Raw genomic sequence first — 12,838 nt, forward strand, 5'->3', positions numbered from 1 at the left:
AGGGGCTGGGTGGAGAGGGGAGGGTGGGGAGGGGCTGGATGGGAAGGGGAGGGGCTGGGTGGGAAGGGGAGGGGCTGGGTGGGGAGGGGCTGGGTGGGAAGGGGAGGGGCTGGGTGGGGAGGGTGGGTGGGGAGGGTGGGGCTGAGTGGGGAGGGGAGGGTGGGGAGGGGCTGGGTGGAGAGGGTTGGGGCTGGGTGGGGAGGGGAGGGTGGGCCTGGGTGGGAAGGGGAGGGGCTGGGTGGGGAGGGGCTGGGTGGGGAGGGTGGGGAGGGTGGGGCTGGGTGGGGAGGGGAGGGTGGGGAGGGGCTGGGCTGGGTGGAGAGGGTTGGGGCTGGGTGGGGAGGGGAGGGTGGGGAGGGGCTGGGTGGGGAGGGGCTGGTCACCCCGTGGTGCCCTTATAAAACTCAACGTTTAACCTACTCATGCCGTCTTGTGCCCGCCCTCACAGTCGGGCATATTTGCGGAATATACCACGACGCCGTTGACCCTGGCCAATGACCGAGCAACCCAACGTTCCTACCAGCTCCCTCCGCAGGAATATGTTTTAGTAAATCTTACATTCCTGTACTCATACTCTTTGGTTCTTTCGGTAAAGTAGTCACGTAGGTCGAAATAAAATAAAACAAATCACAAAATGTCTCCTGTACTCATGTTTTCTGAAAACGATTTTTCGTAAATATTCGGTCTGTTTGTAAAGCTGCTTAAATCTGTTGGTTTTAAACAAAAAAAATATTTTGGTCACATGACATTCTTGTCTCTTACCTGTGACATAACATTTTTGGTATTTATGCAAACATTTTACCTAGATAATCCCTGGAGATGGGACGTTTCGTTTGCAAGGGTGCCCAGGGTATCAATTCATAGTTTCATAGTTTCATTTATTTGGTATAGCCCTGTGAGCCATTCGGCTCTTGAATCGGGTGCAACCGCAACAAACAAAAAAACAAAAACATGGACAAGAAAACATCTTAAAGTGACTTTGTGCATGTGCAAACAGAAAATCCAGGAAAAAAGCATCAAAATATTCCTGAAATAGCACCGTACACCAACGCTGTGTGCAAAAATCCCAGTGGGATGCAAGTCAAACAACAACAACAAGAAAACTTAGATTAAGGCCATCAGTCTAACTCCGTACTACAATAAACAAAAACATGGCCAAACCAAAAAACTTTTAGAAATCACCAAAATAAAGCCATAAATGCAATGTAACAGTGATCATAGGAACTGTGACCGAATTTTTAACAATAAACTACATAAATAACATGTAACACCAAACCCTAGAGCCACAGCTGGCTGCATGAGTCACTCCACAAACAACAGGAGCATCAATCGGAGTATCACATTTTTCAATGCACCTTTAAGATCAGCACACTAAATCAAAATACAGATAATACTTTGCAGCGGTCATCCGGAGCGACATATTTTATTTTATTTTAGGCCACTGTATAGCAGTGGCAGCTAGGGGTGTACAACTCCTCTAGAGCAGTTTTGAGTGATGATCTCATAGGTAGTGATTCAAGTTGCAGTTTATTGGCAATAGCATTCCAGAAAAATGAAGGTTAAAATTGTCAACTATTTTTTTGGGATCTGAAAAATATTCCCCATTTCGGTTTAGCTCAACGGGCAGATTGTCTGTTTTGGATGCCTTTTCGATACATTTGATTGTTTTCCAAAAAATCCTGGCATTTCCATGTGATTCCAGGAGAGTGGAGGAAAAGTAGGCATTTTTTGCATGCCGTATTTTTTGGACGCATCTATTCCTTAAAATCCTGTACTCTAGCCAGTCATTTACCAAATTACTTTTCTGAGCACATGCCCAAGCCTTGTCCCTAATTTTCATGAGCTTTGTAATCAAAGGATCATACCATGGTGGGCGGTTGCCTTTAGTTTTAAATCTAACCAACGGAGCATGTTTGTTAAGAATTTGGAGAAACGTGTACCTGAAAGTCTCCCAAGCCGTAGTCAGGTTGGGGATATCACAGACCTTGTCAATATCCGAGTGAAGCACATCATTAGTAAATGCCTGAGTGCTGAAGTGCCTCAAAGAGTGCTTCTCAACAATTTTAGGAGGGGCTTTGGGTCTGGCTGATGATCTCACCCCAAAAATGAAGACGTGATCACTAAGGTTATTACCCAGAACACCAGTCAGTGCGAAATTGTGAGGGGCATTTGTCAGTAGGACGTCAAGCAGAGTTGACTGTCCCGGATTTTTTAGGTTGGGTCTTGTGGGGACATTTATTAATTGAAATAGGTTAAATTCATCTGTAAAATTTGTGAAATTTGTGAAATTAGACACGTAAACAGCAGATCCAGACAAATCACTATAATTACATATCCAAACAAATCACTTCCTATGGACCTTGCTAATTAGTTCTGATAAATATAAAGCAATATAATCATCGACTGATCGAATTAACACCAAAAAGGTTTCCAGTACAGATGCAATAACAATAATGTGAATATAATTTTCTTGAGATATTTAGTAAGATAAAATCATAAACAATATATGCAGAACAGAGTTTGCTTATACAGTACCGCATTGTATTTTCCATCCATAATGCTCCACAACTACGCATATTTAGTTTGTACTACTAAGTGTATTAGTTTCTGGAAATCGGAATGAGCGAATTCAAATTCTTGTTGGGTGCTGACTGAAGCCGTATTCCATCCCAAATCGATAAAAAAATACATTACCACCTTTTGTGGCGAAGTCAACAATGTCTCTATTGTTAAATTCACTTCCCCGCCAAAGGAATTTGAGATTTTCACCGCCAGCTAAGGGCTGCAAACAGGAGGCAAAAGCACTCTCTCCATGCTCATTTCACCAGAAATCACTTTGCCTTTTCGAATCACGATGTCATTAAATAAGCAAACAAGCAAGCCTAATTCTGCCGATAAGACACTATGTCTTTCGACTTGTCCGGAGTTTGCTTTTGTTGAACCAATACTGCTGAAATAACGCACTCCCAGAAGGCCCTGTGGTTGATGTGATCTGTAAATAAACAAAGGACAAACATGTGGAAACTGGTCGAGTTATGCTTACGTATTTTAACAACTATATGTGTTATTATTCTGCCCGTGCACCAACCCAAATGTCCATAATGTACGAGCGCAATTGAGTGGTGGTGGTGGTGTGACCAAATGCCATTGCACCTATTGGGAGGACGTGGCAAGTGTGTCACGCCCGGTACATTCACGCGTGTCCAGACACGACGCGGTGCTGTTCTCGCAGCTCAGTCTCTTGTGACCATGAGCAAATTAATCGCCGAATGTCCAAACCAGTCCAGAGGTTGCTTGTGTGAAACCACAGCGCCTTTTGCACCCCCCAGAAGGCCCCGTGGCTAATGTAACGTGTGAAAATGCGACACATTTACACGTGGAGGGATCGGTATGGGAACTAAGTAGGCGTTATTTTGGCCGCTTATTAATTTTGTCTGCTTGAACATAGTAGATGTGTCATACATTACAGGGTTCCAAACGCACACGGTGCATTGACCAGACAAGGCGATACGTCGATTCTCTTATCGCAGCTCCTGTCTGGATTACAATACCTGGTTCACTGTGCACATCGGCTTTGGTGTCGTCCGTCTGTCGGAGTATGAATACTTTTCTCTGTAATCTATAGACCTACACCTCTTCTTGGTTCTATCGGTAAAGTCACGTAGAATGGAAATAAAAGAATAAAATAAAACATAATAAAATAAAATTCTCACGACGTTTCGGCCACAACAGAAGTAGCCTTCCTCAGGTGAAGAAACAAAACTGTCGGGAAGACAGCGCTTCAGTGAACACTGCCAAGCTTGGCAGCGTCTTTGAAGCTGGGTGGGAGGAGCAGAACGCCTTGACGAAGGAGTTTAAATATCACCTGAGGAAGGCTACTTGTGTTGTGGCCGAAACGTCGTGAGAATTTTATTTTATTATGTTTTATTTTTATTATTTTATTTCCATTCTACGTGACTTTACTGAAAGAACCAAGAAGATGAATCCCTGCAGTCACGAAAGCTTTAAATCGAGACCTACACCTATTGTATTTGATTTTTTGTGGGTTTGTATACAGAGTATTGCTTATTTAATACGTAGTATAACTTGCACGGACACAACAACGACATACAGCAGTAAATCAATGTACATGTCATACTTTGCTCTGACAACATCAACTGGAATGAGGCAGATCTCGGGAGCTAAGCAGGTTGAGCCTGGGTTCGTGCTCGGACGAAACGATCATCATACATACTCTTTGGTTCTATTAGGTAAAGTCACGTAGGTAAAAAAAAATCAATAGAACCAAAGAGTATGGATCCTTGCAGTCACGAAAGCTTTAAATCTAGAATGGATCATCATACACGCCACGTTTCCGTGGTGGTCAACAGAGGGAGCAGCAGCGCAGAAAAAACAATCTATTGCTGGACCGTAATTCAATTCTTTGTTATATGACCAGATGTTATAGGCAGGGGCCAGATGTTATAGGCAGGGGCCAGATGTTATAGGCAGGGGCCTATAACATCTGGTAAACAGCAGCATTTCTATAGCAGGCCTGGCTCTGCTGATGAGACCCTGCTAAGAGATAGACTCTTGGCTGCCTATTTAGTTTGGAAAGTATTGTCTTTTGTAGGATTTATTAGTTAATCAAGATTACGAAAGACAGAAGCCATATCTAGACAATACTTCTTGTAAAGCATGGGATGCTCTTCAATGCTGTGTCTAGAACACAATGGAAAGCATGGGAAGGGGTCTTCTTTGGTTATTTCGGTAAAGTCACTTTACCGAAAGAACCAAAGAAGATGAATCCTTGCAGTCACGAAAGCTTTAAATCGAAATTTCATGGGAAGGGGTGTTTTAACCAGCAACCGTCCAACTCAAGAGACACGCTCTTACAAGCCTCAGTTCACACAGCCGTTCCAAAGCAGACATTACCTTTATTATTTGCTCACCCGCCCAATGTTTGGGTTAAATGCCGATCCTGTTTGAACGAACTGAGATACAATAATTGCCAAACAGTGCCTTGGCAATAGATGTTATCAGAATGCAGTGCAGATGAAGATTTAACCAAATAAATAAATGATTACTATAATTTACATATACTACAGTAGTAAAAAAAAATGTTTTATGATAATGACCTCTTTTTAGGCAGATTATAAGCCTTGCAACCAGAAAATGATAAATATATTTTTATTATATGAATTGTGATTTAGACATGGAAATCATGCATTACAGAACCAACCCGCAGCGACCAGCGTGGTGAAGTATGGCCATATAATGTCCACTGCTCTGGACGGCGTGGGGAGACCCTCATCTTCCAATGGATTGGCAAAAAAAGACTTGTACCTGCGCTGTACTCTACATGAGTTTACATATACTGTACTGTCTACCATTTGGTGTCAATAGGAGACTTGGAGTTTAACCAGAAACAGAACTTGAAAGGCTGTGAAGTCCCGGTTGCTGAATGCTGAAGGCTATGTTGCATTAACATTCCACACACTACGTGTACGCAGACCGCATCAGAATGAAACGAAAAATTGCATTGCATTTATCCAAGAGGGACCTCGTTGAGTTAAGACCTTTTTTTCAGGAGGATCTCGCATTTAGAATATGAAAATCAGTTCCTGAATTAGCTCCAAACGCATTGAGCGAAGCGTCTGACACCATGCCAAATAACACGCAGTATAACCAGAAAACACATCGGAGAGTTATACAGCCCAGCCGCGAAAACCCACGCAGTTGTCAATCGAAAGGCTTTATGCATTATATATGCACACACAGTATGGTGATGTCATCTGCCGTGCATGGGATGATAAGTGGATAAATATTATGGTCACAATTCTGCCTTTTGCCGTCTGGAAATCACCTTTTGCCTGCATTATTGTTAACTATTGTTTTCAGCTTCCACGCATTATTCTGTCTGATTAGTTTCTTATCATTTACAGAAAATGTTATAAATGGTCTATTACAGAGTGGTAAGTGGGAGGTAACTGAAGTACCCAGAGCAATCCCATGTAGCTAAGCGGATACAACTCAAAGCCCTGCAAAACACAAAACAATCCCTCGTACCATCAATGGATTTAACTATCCTCTATTTACAAGACCAGGTTTTTCAATGAGCCCATTGTGACCATAAGTCTCTGGGTTAATGTAGCACTGGGTAAAAGAGTAAAAAATTAACAGTTCGGGTTCGAGGACAACAATGTAAAACACAATGATGAACAGCAAGCAGACTGGAAGGCTACAATTTAAAGTGCAGAGTTACATGCAAACATATTAAAAGCAAATATTTTTTGAGTGCATTAAATATAAATTCACAACCGAAAATATAGTTACAGAAACACGTTATAGAGTGCTACAAAATATATCTAAAAAAACACAAACAATAACAAAAAAATAAAAATGCAGAGCAAAACATAACAGAGAGAGAGCCAGGGATCAATAGCAGACCCTGAAATACAATCCAAAACGTATTATCATGTGATTCATTAGAATATAGCCTACAGAGTGGTCACCAGTCGCCCCCACAGGCAGACGTGACATTCTCTGCTGGGCTTAAGGGGTGGCTTGGGTTCAAACCAACAACATTTTGTATGCTGCTGCGGTTGTCCATGGGAGAATATTGATCAGAAAATGGCATTAGGATATTGGAGCATATTACCCTCTCTAGAGACATGTCTCTGCTAAATTATAGACCTAACTTTGCTATACTGAACATTTATGAAGCTGTGAATCGTATATTCAATGTAATTAATTAGATTGGTCGTTTAATTAACCCAGTGTTAAATTTAAGCTATTAAAGTGCCCTGAATGTGGATTCTACAGTATTTATACTTTTCTTCTTTTACCATATTTTCCGAATGAGAAGATACACTCCTCCCACCACCCCCTGCTTTTAAAGCAAACGTTGGTGGTGCATCTTAATTTGGAACGTGTTTGTGTTACCCGATTTGATGTATGCCTTTGTAATATTGACACGCCGGGCACACGTTTAGGGTGCGCCCGACTTTCCGGAGCATCTTAAAATCTGGACAAAAAGGTAATGCCGCATGCATTAATGCATGCTAATGTTCTGTGCATCCCTTAGGGCTTAGGTCATTGCACTGAAAGATGTGGGCCTCCCCATGCCGTGCGGGTCGTGGGATGGTGAGTGCCGATTTGCGAAAGCGTGGAGCATAGATATTGGAGCTTTGGAACAGTACACCAAAAGTAGTTGCTACACTACCTTCTGCTGATCACCACGTCGCTCTGAAGCAGCTTAGAACACCTGGTATCGTGCTTGGATGGGCCATAACCATGTAAAAAGGCATCGTGTTGGAAGACAATGCTTAGAGTACTGTATCGTAACATTTGAGTTTGTTGAATACCAGGGTCACCCACGAGTGGTGGGTTTTCTCCGGGCATTCCATCCCATGTTGATTCTTGAACAAGAAGAAACTAGTGTGCATCGTCAGCGACCTCCAGCGGGATGACTTGTCACCTGCTAAACGAGGTGAATGCGCACAAATACATGCACGAATATGTACGTGTACATTGCGCACTGACCAGCCGAGTGAAGTATGTACGCTCAAATAATCCCCATGATCCACATGGCGTGGGGAAGCTCTCATCCAGCAGTGGATTGATAAAATAGCCGTGAATATTCATGTACGTGTATGTAAATACAGTGTGTGGATACACTATATATGGTTGTCACGTTGGATATACTGGGTCCCGTCATAGAAACGTGGAACTTCCACAACGGGTTCAATGTCACCAACGCTGATAAACACCACGCAACGCTCCTTTGAGTTAGGACACCCTGGCTTTTTATTAATCTATTATACAAATATCAAATACGTACACAATATTTATAATAAAGGTTTTTGGGTTAGATCACGTAAATATAAACGTTCCATAACCCTCCACCACCCGACACAGCCAGGAAGCTTTGTCACGTAAATAACGCGCCAATTAGTTACTCGTTACTAACTAGTTACTAACTAATTATTTGGCGCGTAGTTACTAGTAATTACTAGTAACTACATCGTCAGCGACTCCCAGTGGGATACTAGTAACTAATTAGTTAGTAACTAGTAATTAGTAACTAATTGGCGCATTGTTTACGTGACAAACCTTACTGGCTGTGTCGGTTGGTGGAGGGTAACAACGCAATTATAATTACGCGATCTAACCCAAAAACCATTATTATATGAATAATATTGGTCGCGAAAGCCTACGTGTTAAACGTACGCAATACTATACAGGGTATACAGAACACGGGGGATGTTAGTTCATGCCAAGGGACAGCCTCACGTCTTCCCCATATTTGAAATCTAAAATTTGACACACTGATGTAATAAATACATCACAATCTGCACTGCGTCAAACGCCACTGCGCAATAAGACGCTGATGCACGGGTCACGGTTGAAATCTTCAAACATTCATGAACGTTTTTTCATTCTACTGCTGCGTTGACGGCCACCTCCAGCCGTGTGGTTCGTGAAGGGCATCTTCAGATGATAAACACTCGGTGGCGTCCACTTTTAAGCACCTATCGCCACCTCGCACTGACCAGCCGAGTGAAGTATGGTCAAAACGACCCCCATTCATCCAGTACTGGATTGATACATGGCTGATTATTTTCCGATATTTTTTTCACTTCCGTGTGTGGTGCGATACACACTGATTCTATTCATTTTTCACGAACTGATTAAAGACATTTGTTCGTTTTGAGTCCCGTTTATATTTTCTCGTAACATGACAATATCATTTTTTTTATATATAAAACGAAATGTTTACACTCACGATAATATCGTAATGCAGAAATAATAGCTCTGATTTGCATTGTTACCTGCCTCCCTATAGGCAATCTTAATCAAATATAAAGGTGCAGCCACGATATGTTTTGCTCAATCCACTTCTGGTGTAATAACCTCCACCACTAGGGGGAGCTCAGAAAGCCCCCTCTTGAATATAGAGGGTAATGTGGCCTACTCTTCCACGCTGGACAGATGTCTTGGAAGAGGTGGGATTACCCACACTTCATACAGTGAGGGAAAAAAGTATTTGATCCCCTGATGATTTTGTACGTTTGCCCACTGACAAAGAAATGATCACTCTATAATTTTAATGGGTCGTGGATGGGTATTCCAGCATGACAATGACCCAAAACACACGGACAAGGCAACAAAGGAGTGGCTCAAGAAGAAGCACATTAAGGTCCTGGAGTGGCCTAGCCAGTCTCCAGACCTTAATCGCATAGCAAATCTGTGGAGGGAGCTGAAGGTTCGAGTTGCCAAACGTCAGCCTCGAAACTTTAATGACTTGGAGAAGATCTGCAAAGAGGAGTGGGACAAAATCCCTCCTGAGATGTGTGCAAACCTGGTGGCCAACTACAAGAAACGTCTGACCTCTGTGATTGCCAACACGGGTTTTGCCACCAAGTACTAAGTCATGTTTTGCAGAGGGTTCAAATACTTATTTCCCTCATTAAAATGCAAATCAATTTATAACATTTTTGACATGCGTTTTTCCGGATTTTGTTGTTGTTATTCTGTCTCTCACTGTTCAAATAAACCTACCATTAAAATTATAGACTGATAATTTCTTTGTCAGTGTGCAAACGTACAAAATCAGCAGGGGATCAAATACTTTTTTTCCCTCACTGTATATCTCAATATGGGAAGAAAAGTGAATTACAGTACGGTATTGTGTTACTACACACCCTCTTGCAAGGTTGTCACATAATTACCTTTGATGGATCGCATAAAATATTGCTACTACTATAGCCTTGCTAACAGCTAATTGCATTTCATTGTTGGTGACTACCACACCAGGATCGCCAAGGCTTGCCAGATGTTGCAGGCTTGAGGCTGCAAAGTGGTCAGCAGATGGCAGTGCTGAGTGATGCTGCCTCGTGGTGGGAAATCAAACAGCCAAAATCAGAACGCTCCTCAAAAGTCAATCCACTCAGTGTGTACACTCCTGGATATATAGCCATAAATACATCATTGGAATTATTCAAAATGTACACGTTCATTCGGTGGCAGGGTGACGCAGTGGTAACAATTGTGCATCACAGCATGCAGCCTGGGTTCGATTCCCGACTCGGGCCCAATTCTGTTTGGAGTTAGTATCTTTACCACAATATTTCACAAGGGTTTCCTCCAGGTTCTCCGGTTTCCTCCTATAGGTAACCCCCCTACCCCAACCATACAATGTAACTAGTGTTGCCCAAACATTCCAACGCTAAATAAATTGCTTGTTGATTGCTCTTTTGGAATTACACATAACAACATCGCCCCCCTGATTCTAAAACTTGGCAGGACCCTCCTGAAAAAGAGCCTTGAGACTCAATGAGCATTTTCTTAGTAATCAAGCGTAGTCGTGTTAATAATATAAATCCCATTTTGTCGAGGGCCTTAATTTTCACGCATGTGTGTTTTTTTTGTATTGCACCTCTAGTGGGTAGACCAACCACATTTAGAGAAACACCTGATCTGGCACCGTGGACAAGTCAGTACTACACTGTATTAGGCGTTCAGTGGGGGGTTATATGTCCCTTATGCTTTCCACCGGTCGCCCTTGGGAAGTGATCACTGCAGTGAGGGCATCACCAGGACGCACGCTGGCGTCGCTGGGCAACTAACACAGCGAGCCGCAGCGCATAGCAATGCAAAGCAGTCAGACGCACACAGCACGTACACATAGCACATGTCGAATATAATCACCCATTCCTACCGAAGATGCAGACACACACACAATATATACAGTAGTGACATCGTGCATAGCATAACCAATCATAAACACAGCACATACAACAGGGATACCTTGTAAAGCCTTTAAAGACTGATGGGGCAAGTGATGTTAGTGAGCATATTAAAGCACTGCAGACACAACCGCGGTATATTAGTTTCACGTCGATATGTATTCCATATTTGCAATGGCATCACCTATAAACGTCCCAAGTAAGACCTAATTATAATATATATTGGGGGGGACACATACCCCCAATATATTATAATTTTTACTATATTTGAATATTGGGGGGGGGGGACACATCCCCCCCCCCCAATATTAAAATATGCTCAAAATGCCCCCCCCCCATATATTGATAAAATAAATAAATAATTGCTATGCTAAGTAAATAAAAACAACAATTTGCTAAACCTGGGCCACAATATCTGGACTTGTCTTCGTATAACAATGCATAGATTTCTGTTGATATGATTGTGGCTATGGCTGTACTTTATTAATCCCTAATCTCTGCCATTACATACAATGAAACAAGAAAAGGTAAAAAAGTAAAAACAGAGCAATGTAATACAATACACTATTAGACATTATTGTAAAAAAAAAGTTCATCCCATGTGTTAGTGAATTTTAAAAAAAAATATTTTAGGCAGGAAATGGCAGGAAATTAGTTTTAAAATTTAGATTTTTTTCCTGGAAGATTTGGTCCCCCCCAATGTTGACTCCATGGCTAGGCCTTGGTCCCAAGCCTACTGTTATGTGCGGCTGGCCAGTAATTAATCGTTTCACTTCGCTACTGTATTGCTGTGAAATGTTCCGCGATGCAGAGACACACATGCATAACACAGGCAATACACGCCACACAGCACTTGACCGAGGTCGCTGGTAGTACAAACATAGTCGGATTGGAGACTCCAAACTCACAGTAACGAACCGAAGCCATTATCCTAACAACTCGAGCTATCATCTTTGCAAAGTGTGTGCTCAAATTTGACGTTGGAGTTAAATTTCATACGCAGGCTTTCACGACCAAATATTTCGATTCAGAATTAGTTGATTTTGGGTGAGTTCGTGTAGGTATAATGTTCATTTTCAACCATAACCCTCAGCCATCTGACAGAGCCAATCAAATCAAGTTGTCAAATCAATGCCAATCGATTTGGTTGTTGAGCAAACAGGAAATATCGAAAAGCAAGTACAATTTTGACAATTGAGTGTTCATGTACTGCAGTTAATTTGCTCTTATATTTCAATCGATTGATGTTCTCAGCAAACAAAAAAAACAACCCATGGTTGTACAGTACTATATACCCTCTACGTGTCCACGTGTAGTATGTTCATCATCCGCCTTCACCAACACCACCACGGCACTGACCCACCACAGCATGTGGTATCAACATTGAGTGTCAACCAACAACGACCCCGCAACAGCGCGGAGGGAAGGAAAGGGCCCCCTCGTCACTCAGCAGTGGATTGACATAATGGCTGGGGCAATGCCATGTTACTACGACTACTAAGCTTACTACAACGCCGTTCTCAACACACGCTTCGGATATTCTAAATACATTCCTGTCAATCCCTTATCAGTGCCCTACCTTATTACAGAACAATGCCGACCTCATTCGTCACCCCCGTGCCCATATAAATCTCAACGTTCATCCTGCAAAGTCCCATCACAAGGGGAAAACATAAACAAAAAAATATTGACTTAAAGCTTTCGTGACTGCAGGAATTGCATATTATTTGGGTCTTTCGGTAAAGCCACGTAGATAGAAAAATAATAAAGAATATGAATTCCCCCGAAAGATCCAAAGAATACAAACAAATAAGACAACACATTTTGGTTGTTGTTGTTGCCATCATTGAAACGGCTGTACGCCGTATGGACCTAAAAAAAACCCACTCAATGTCCCTGTACAGAGGATTAACGGTGGGGTAGGGGGTGGTCAAGCCAGGTATGGGTTGACATGCGTGTCAAGTACATGTCACGCAGCCGGTGTGTGCCACCACCACCACCACCCAACCAACATCACCAACCCCACGCACCCACCCACCCACGGACAACTTTTAATGAATAGAACTCGGCGGTTGCCTCGCAACTGTTGTTAGAGACTATGGCGGGGG

Source organism: Petromyzon marinus, chromosome 2, assembly GCF_048934315.1.
Source record: "Petromyzon marinus isolate PM22_M1 ecotype Great Lakes invasive population chromosome 2, UKy_Petmar_22M1.pri1.0, whole genome shotgun sequence".
NCBI lineage: Eukaryota > Metazoa > Chordata > Hyperoartia > Petromyzontiformes > Petromyzontidae > Petromyzon > Petromyzon marinus.